General features: G+C 44.1%; 1 non-coding gene across 1 annotated transcript; it reads left to right on the top strand.

Moving 5' to 3' along the window:
• The first annotated feature begins 3,933 nt into the window (after positions 1-3,933).
• Positions 3,934-4,041, top strand: LOC115064663. The gene has a single exon (XR_003844479.1). It is a non-coding gene; the product is annotated as a U6 spliceosomal RNA (small nuclear RNA).
• The last annotated feature ends 5,495 nt before the right edge of the window (positions 4,042-9,536 follow it).

Raw genomic sequence — 9,536 nt, 5'->3', positions numbered from 1 at the left:
AACTGCATCTCTGAATTCCTCAGGCTTGCAACTGCATCTCTGAATTCCTCTGGCTTGCAACTGCATCCTTCTAGTCTCTCCCTCCCCTCTCACACAGCTTTGCTTGTTAGAGTTGCCACGCTCCTCTAAAACCTTATCCTAACATGACTGTTACATCTACAAAGAGCTCCCATTCCAAAGTCCTGGGGATTAGGGTGGGACTTCAACACATCTTTCTGTTGGAAACATTCAACTGGTAAAACATAATATACAATTGATATATTTTATCAGATTTACTGTTCTTATTGCCTGTCCTTCACAAAATAATAAATTCTACAAGAAATACCTTTTTTCATTTCTGTTGTTGATGAAACCCAAGGCCCTGTGATAGTCTTTGACAACTGGTAGACCTCCTGTGATGGATGCTGACTAGCCCTGTGTGAAGAGGCCATTCAGTAAGATCATTCCACTCTCCCAGCTCTAACTGTGCTACTACCAAGCGCCATTCAGCTCCTTTCTAAAGAAAACATAGAACCGCTGTTGGAATATTCCAGTCATCTAGTGGCTGCCTACATTTCCCATAGAAAACTCACTCGGGATGCTCAGCTTCCAGTAAGTCCTCAGAATCATCGTCTGCTATGACTGACATCTATGTGTCTAACTGTTTATCTCTAGAAAAACAAAACACACACACACAAAATAAGAGCGAATGGGCTGATGTCCCAGCCACAGAAGGTTTTCCTAAAGATGCCATAAATCCTTCGGTGTTTTGTTTTGTTTCTTGTTTTTCTTTTTTTCAGCTTGTTGTGATGGAGAAGGTCAGTTCATGGTAGTGGCAGTGTGTAGGAGGGACCGTTCATGTTATGCCAGGCCAGGCAGCAGAGAGTAGGGCAGAAAACAGGAGCCAGGAATAACTTCCCAAAGCCCACTCCCAGCCAACCACGGCCACAAGCTAGGTCCCATGTCCAAAGTTTCCAGAACCTTCCAACACAATACTCCCGAGTCATCGGGAGATACCTCGCCATGAAATCCCAAAAGCCCTGTTTAGCCTGAAGCTTCCTGGAATGCTGGGTGTGCAGCCCCTGATTTTTAACAACTTTTTTTTTAGCCTCTTCTTATGGAGGAGTTAAGAGAGCCCAATCCCAGGCCTAGATTCATTTGGGCAGCACTTTGAGTGAAAACCCTCTAACGAACAGCACTGATTACTCCCTCCACTACCCAGGATGCAGATTCCGTCTCTCTTGCTATTTTTGATGAGCTGCATACTCCAAGATAGCTGGCCCACGCAGGCCATTCTCCTGTTCCCACTTTCTGTCTCACTGTAGGAGTTCTGGGATCACAGCTGCATGCCACCACATCCAGCTGTGGGTTCCTGGGATCATACTCAGATCCTTGGGGTGCACAGAAAACACTTTCACCTGCTGAGCCACATCTCTGACCTGATCCTTCCTTTAAGGAGTTAATATGGAGTTTGAGCAGCAAATGTGAGTTGCTGCTGCAGTATTTTTCTTGCACCCTTTTTCCTCCCGCTCTCTGCTGGTGGCAAGCCCAGGCTTGGGTTTAGAAGGAACAAGGAGAGCTAGGTAGTGATTTCAGTCCTTGCTCTTTAGGGATAGGTCTGAGTTCTAAGAAGCCCTTCACACGCAGAGACTCAGCACAACCCGCATCACATCTTCTCCACGGTCAGCCACACCTCTGGAATGACAGCCACGCATCTGGGAGAGCATCTTTACTTTCATCTTTCCAAGACCTCAACAGACACAAGTAAGTTAGGACAAGTAGAACAAGAGTCCAGGAGGGTTCCTAGACTCTTTGAGGTTTGTATTGCGTATGATATGGTTTTCACAACTACATTTGGGGTAGGGTGTGGCTCAGTGGTAGAGTGACTAGCATGCTGAAAGTTCTGGACTCAGTCTCCGTTATTAAGTATATTAAACACACTTCGCTCTCAGTGTATTTAATAGTCACAAAAAGCCTTGGTAGGCAATATTTAGGTCTTCCGGGATTTTATGACACAAGAATTAGAGTCTCCTCCATCCACTTCCCTCCCCTTACACAGAAAAATTGATTTCCGATGGTTGAAATTTACACAATAAGGGAAACCTTTGTTTTCAATTCTACTGATAAAAGAGACAATATACGCAATATCCTCATTGACTGACTCTGTTGCTTCCTTAAATTCTCACCCCAAGAGAATGATTAAATGTAAGAGGAAACAATTTATTCCTATTGATCAGATGTTGTGCCCATCTGATAGCCACATTTTTATATTAGTTATTAATTATATCATTAATGCAATTCTGTAAATCAACAATGAACCACTCAGGATTTGAATTTGTGGCTGGCTGTATACTTTAATAAATAAAAGCCTTTCTCAGGGAAGTAACCCTCATGTCAACAAGAGTTCCTGAGAAGGCCGAAGGCTCATTTTATCCTCCTGCACGCCAAAGGAGGTCTCCTGCTTACGTAAGTGCTGAGTGTGGGAAAGCCATGCCTCTCAAAGTGTGTGTCTTCATATTGTGAAGTCCTTCGAATCTCAGGACATGCCTTCCAATTGCTCAAAGGAATTCCTATCTCGCTCTTGAACCCATCTCATTGTTTGAGGTTGGCAAGTATCTCTGAACTATGTGTTCATCAGAGAACGCTGTGAGCTGATCCAGTTCTCTGTAACTTTTTTATGTCTTGGTAATGATGGTTTAAAAAAGAAAAGAATAAATATGATAAGCAGGCAGGTAACTGTGTTGTGGAGCCTGGCTCTGGGTGTCTATAAGACTCTAGACTTGCACACACTCATAATTTGAATTTTGTAGAAAAAAAAAAGTTAACTTCAACAGGTGCAACTTGTGGATGCTCTTTTGCCATTAGATTCTGAAGCATTGCCTATAATGATTTACCTATAATAACTCTTGACAGTAATATAGGAGCAGAAGGCTGGTTACATATTCCCCTGGTAGGTACCAATATAGAAAAGGTTCCCTTTTAATAGCTGAGTAGTATTCCATTATGTAAATGTACCACATTTTCTTTATCTGTCCTTTGGTTGAGTGATATCTACGTTGTTTCCAGTTTCTGGCAGGGGCATCATGAAATTTGCAGACAAATGGAACTATCACCCTGATTACGATAACCCAGACCCAGAAAGACATGCCTGGTATGTGCTTGCTTATAAGTGGATATCAGCCATAAAGTGCAGGATAACCACTCCACAATCCACAGACCCAAAGAAGCTAAGTAACAAGGAGGGCCCAAGGGAAGAGGATGTTTGAATCTCACTCAGAAGGGGAAATGAGATAGACATCAGAAGTGGATGGAGAACTGGGTGGGAGAGGCAGTGAGAAGAGGACTGGGGGTGGGAATCGGGTGTGCAGAGAGTTGGGGAGAGAGAAGGGAAATCAGTGGGGAGCTTCTCTGGGACTGGGGAGTCTCCTTGGAGCCTATGGGGTGACCCTAGCTGAGACTTTTAGCAGTGAGGGCTGTGTGGAGCCTGAAGTGGCCGTCCTGTGGGCAAGAACCAATCCCTGACACTATTAATGATACTCTGTCATGCTTGCAGACAGGAGCCCAGCACAACTGGCCTCTGAGAGGCTCCACCCTGCAGCTGACTAAGACAGATACAAAGATTCACAGCCAAACAACAGGTAGAGCTCGGGGGTCCTGTGGAAGAGTGGATAGAAGGGCTGAGGGAGCTAGAGGGATCAAGGACACCACAAGAAGACTCACAGAGCCAACTGACCTGGGCTGATGGGAGCTTGCTCACAGAGACTGAGCCACCAACCAGAAAGCATGTGTGGGCTGAACGAAGGCCCCCTACACATATGTAGCAGCTGTGCAGCTTGTTCTTCATGTGGGTCCTCTAACAATTGGAGTGGGGCTGTCTCCAACTCTGTTATCTGCCTTTGGATCTAGTTTCCCTGGCTGGAGTGCCTTGCCTAGCCTCAGTGAGAGAGAGGATGCGTGCTCGCTTCGGCAGCACATATACTAAAATTGGAATGATACAGAGAAGATTAGCATGGCCCCTGCGCAAGGATAGAGAAGATGCACTTAGTCCTTCTGCAACTTGATGTACCAGGGTGCATTGGTGCACATGGGCGTCCTCTCCTTCTCTGAGAAAAAGGTGAAGGGGAAATGGAAAAGGTTTCCTTTGTGCCCTGCATTTAAAGGTGACATGAGTCAGACTTGCACTGTGAGTGTCTGACCTCTGGTCGAGAGGTTGGACATTGCTCCTTTCTCAGTAATACGCAAACCAAAAGCCCAGATGTTGCCGCTGCTTTGGCCTGTGTGGTCTGTCTGGAAGGATGTAGTGGCACACGCTCACATGCACAAGTGTCATGTGGAACCAACCCATTCCACAAACCAAAGGCCAAGTGTGGAGTGACCACTTCCTCTATAGTATAAATTTCATTTGTTTCTCTTCCTTTCCTTTCAGCCAAAAATTCGAAAAATTCTCGTAATAGCATGTTTTTTTTTTTACTTAGTCAATGAGCCAAACAATAACAACAACAAAAGTGTGTGTGTGTGTCCATGCACATGTGTGTGCACACATGTCAGACAATTTTATCATTTCAGAAGATGTTTCAAGCTTTTTCAGTTTTGTCTGAAAATCCCCAAGTTTCCTGAAAACCTTTTCCTTCCTGAAGCTGGAGCTGCAGGGAACACTACTTGTGTCTCTCCTCCTACGTGGAAGCAGGTTTGTTCCAGAAGTGGACTTTGTGAAGTTTGGAAACATTCGGTGAAACCGTCTCTTTAATGCTTTGTTCCCACCTGATTTCTTATCACTTCTTGTTCTTTCTGCCAGAGGGAGGCTGCTGCCATGCTTCCGGGATGACAGAAGATCAGGGAGAATCTCGTGATGAAGGCTGAGCCCTGTTCCTGGCAGTCCAGTGCTGGGTGGGCACGCTGTCACAGTCCCCACACCGTCACAGTCCCCACGCCGTCACAGTCCCCACGCTGTCACAGTCCCCACACCGTCACAGTCCCCACGCCGTCACAGTCCCGCCACCACGGAGCTGCTGGTTGATTGCCTTCCTTGAAGGGCTGCATCTCTTCAAACCACGAGTCAAACCTTTTGCCCTTACGATGCTTCTCTTCAGTATTTGGTCAGAGCAATGAGAAAAGTTATTAATCCACCATATGAGGAGTTAACAAATGCGATCATTTACACTCTCAGAATTTTGGGGGAGTGAGGATGTAGTTTAGTTGGTGAGACATTTGCTGTACCCACATGAGCTTCTGTGTTTGAATCCAGAGAGCCCACATAAAAAAACAGTCTATAATCCCAGCTTTGAGGAGAAAAGACAGGCAGATCTTGTACAATGTTTCATACAAGGAATGCTGATCTCTTCTATAGGATTGCATTTATTTAGGGAAGATTAGTAATGTACTTTTAAATAATATGCACTGATGATTCATAATCACTAAAACGTTGCACAGTGCTTATTGTTCTTCTGGGTGCAGATTAATCCTTTTAGAATGGGTGCAAACTGTACTTGGATCCTTCTGGTGCCTTTAGCACTTAGGGAAATATTAGTGGCCTCTTGGTCCTAACACAACATATATGCATCATCATTGTGTTTCTTCACATAGTTTGGGCATTATTCTTATGAAAATTTTACCCATAAATCACAATTTTTAAAAGCACAGAGGTCACCAGGAGACCCACAGCATTCAGCCAACACAGGTGCACCCAAGGGCTCCAAGCAGCATCTGCCCCTGAGGTCATGGGTCACTGGCCCTGATGGAGGATACAGGCTGTAAGTTACAAGTTGCTTCTCGTCTTATGCACAGCTGAGTTGGCTTCCAGTTTATTCATAGAGGAACACGGGCCCTGGAATGGTGCTTGATCAATTTACATTATCCTGCTTCACAACAGAACACAACTTCATTGTCTATAATTTGTCAACAACGATCACAGTTCCTCTTACCATGACACGGAACTGCGCCTAGCCACTCTCCCTAGTTAGGGATGAAGCAATGACAAATGAGCTTGACCCCGCCCTCTCAGCCCCTCACCCTCTTCCCTCTACAGCCGACTCGGCACCATGAACAGTAGATTTCAGTGCATTAGAAACCTATAACATGGAAAGATGTTTGAAATTATTGTATACAGGAAGGTAGAACATACTGTTTATATAAACATTACTCAATTAGTATGACATAGTAATTGTATTTTCAAAAAGATAACCCCATATCTTTAATAATCCTTAAATTCAGCTATTTCTGTGACAGCTAAGCAACAAAGCTCTTCTACTAATGAACTGTCAATGAGTTGAAGGAGTTGTGTCACTGTTGATTGTGTCCAACACATAATTCATCCATGAATGATTTTATATCCTAACATGCCTTCTTGGTTTATACAAATTTTAGCCAAAACAAGAAGCCAACAAAACACCCCCCATGTAGAACAGTAAGACTTTAATAGAGAATCTTCATAACTTAGGCACTGATAATTTTCTCAGTTGTTTACCAAAGTGGAAATATAGTCTGGAAACCTGGAGCCATAGTATTGCAGCACAAGAAAAGAAAGTGGGATGGTGTTTTTAGGAGTCTGATTTAAAATTAAGACCCTTGGGTTTCACTGAGTTCAAATTAGTAGTTTCGCTTCCTGGTTGGTTAATGTAATTGGTTCATATTCTTGGCTCATATTTCTTGTTGAATATGTTTTCTGGATGTCAGAACATGAGATCCTGGGCTGGGATGTTATTAGTGTGGGCACTAAATCAGAGGCCTAGTGCCTTCCCATAGTTACTTTAAGAGAGAAGAAAATGCTAAAAAGAGAATTGCCCGTCACTTAGCTATTTGAAAAGATGAGCTATAATATGCAGATAATTGAGGAAGGATAGTTTTGTCTTTTCTAAATTGTATGGACAACTACCTTAACCATCTACCTTGGAATGACATAGTGGCATCTGTCCTGAAGTGACAGTAAATTATGACAAGTCCAGACCCTGGAGCCATTAGTGAAGAAAATGGTGGCTGCCTTCATCCCTTCCTTCCTGGCCCGAGGGAGAACGAGCCCATGCTTCTGTGGAGAACGAGCCCATGCTTCTGTGGAGAAGTGAATTAAGAGGGCGCTGAGGGCAATTCATGAGTAGCTTTTTAAATATAAAGTATCACTTGTCTCTGAATGTGATGTTCCTCCACCTTCCCAGATGTTGCTGAACACAGGCAGTGTGCTGATAACAACCTTGGCCAAATTCACGCAACACAAAATGCCGTTACCAACGGTCGGGGTTTAACAGATGCTGACTGTATAGGCATTGCTAAACACCGACCTGACTCATGCTTTTTAAATTTTTTAATTCTTTTTACCTAACTGAACTTATTTCTGGTTAGCTCATCTGGCACTGTGTGGGCAAGACATACAGTCCAAAGGGTTTGGGGGAGCATCTTGGAACCCTGGATGGAGGGAAGGATGCTCTCTGGTCCCTCCCCCTTCAGGGTGCCAGTGCTTCCAGCGCTGTCATTTCTCCCGACTCTCCCTGCAGCAACCTGCAGAGCTCACGGAATAAAAGAAGAGTCGAAACAAACCGGCTCCTGTCATCTCTGGTGACTTTTCACTTAGTAGGACTACTTTATGGATTAAAAAACTTTTCCCCTTCTTCTTGTACAGCAGTGCTCACAGGAGCTTAGCCAATAGATGGTATCATGCCTTTCCGAGTCTATGCTCTGGGCCGCCCACGGAAGCATATCTGTTCGAGGCGTTCATGCAAATTATTACTTATTGCCCTATATGCTCATAAATTAATAGCTTCTCTGTGGATGAAAAACAGGAATTAGACAACCATTAAGGTTGAACAATGTTTAAAGAATATTAAATATTAATATATGAAATGAAAAAAATATTGCAAACGATATCAGCTGATACGCCAAAAGCATGACAAGCCAAACCTGAGAATGCAAATAATGAAAACATGTCTTCAGCTTGATATTCTGAATGGTTTAGTATTCAAATTAAAGTTGATCCCCCCTCTTTCAGTAAAAACAAAACCAAATATTTACTGCTGTTGCCATATTGCGTGAGAGTTTATTTTTTTCACACTCAGAACAACAACAGCAACAAAACAAATTTAATGGAGTAACTAACGAGGTCTGGATTATTTTGGTCACTGTGCTTAAGGGAAGGATTTTCTTTGCAATATTGAAAATGCATAATGTGGATATTTAGAAAACGCACGTTTGTGAGTCTTGGGTTTTTGTTTTTTTCTTCAACACTTCATGTTCATAAACGCCTGCTGAATGGAGGTTGCAGGGCAGTGACAGCGCCTGCCAGACACTGAAAAGCAATGGATTCAGGCCAAGGTTGCCGAGGGGAGAGGGGCTGCAATACCCTGCTTGCTGTGCTTCGGGTCTGGGGCAGGAGTGGCCACTAGGCTTTGGCAATTGGGAATGTAAGAGACACTCTTTCGTTACTGTGGTGATTTGAATATGCTTGTTCCAGGGAGTGGCACTACTAGGAGGTACGGCCTTGTTGGAGTCCTTGTGGCCTTGTGGAGGGGGTGGGCTTTGAGACCCTCCTCCTAGCTGCCCGGAGACAGTCTGCTCCTGGCTTCCCTTGGATGAAGTTGTAGAACTCTCAGCTCCTCCAGCACCGTGCCTGCCTGGATGCCACCACGGTTACTACCATGATGATAATGGACTGAATTTCAGAACCTGCAAGCCAGACCCAGTTAAATGTTGTCTTTTATAAGAGTTGCCTTGGTCATGGAGTCTCTTTACAGCAATGGACACCTTAACTAAGAAAACTACTAAATCACCCTTAAAACTCACTGTGCATCCGGGAGGGAAGATTAGACATCTAGGCACTGATTCTGCACATGCCAAGCCTCAAAAGGTTGGCTCTCCGCTCGGATCCTACCCACACACAGCAGGAGTTTTAAGGTCTTACAGGAAGAACTGCTCTTGACTGACTCCTCATTTGTTACATGGGGCAAGAGCAAACATAGCCTACCTCACACAGGTGCTTGACGTGGCTGCTCGAATAAGATAAAACTCCTTAAAGCATGGTAATATTTGATTATTAGTATTTACCTTTCTGGGCATTTCCTTTATGAAAGCATTCTGCTAGTTGTGGAAGATAGGAACTCAAGTAGTCAAAGGGATACAAGTGTATCTGAATTATAGGAATTCATGCATGTATTAAGAAAACAATGGCTGCCTTCATCGACAACTTTGCATCCTCACAATGACATTATGAAGTAGACATTTCAAGCTACCCTTTGTCCACAGATGATGTCACTGTATGGGGGTTACTTATTCAAGTTCATGTGGGTAGTTAGTGACACTGGAACGTGAAACCAGGCAGCAATCACTAACACCAGTCCCATGCTTGGTTGATTCTAGTCTCGTATTCTTCAGGGATCTCACACCAGAGGTGGGTCCTGGTGAAACACATACAACGAGATAAGTGCAATGTATTCCCTACGTGTCAGCATGTGGGCTCTGAGGGCCACACCTACCTGACTATAAGATGACAGCCAGGGGCAGCTTCCTAAGGTGAAGGAGCTCTCACCAGCCTCCTGAAGAGAGCAAATGAGAAAGAAAGGTGGCCCTGGGGGAGA

Source organism: Mus pahari, chromosome 8 (genome assembly GCF_900095145.1).
Source record: "Mus pahari chromosome 8, PAHARI_EIJ_v1.1, whole genome shotgun sequence".
Lineage (NCBI taxonomy): Eukaryota > Metazoa > Chordata > Mammalia > Rodentia > Muridae > Mus > Mus pahari.
Note: the sequence above shows the minus strand (reverse complement) of the source record. Positions and strands in the feature narration are given on the sequence as shown.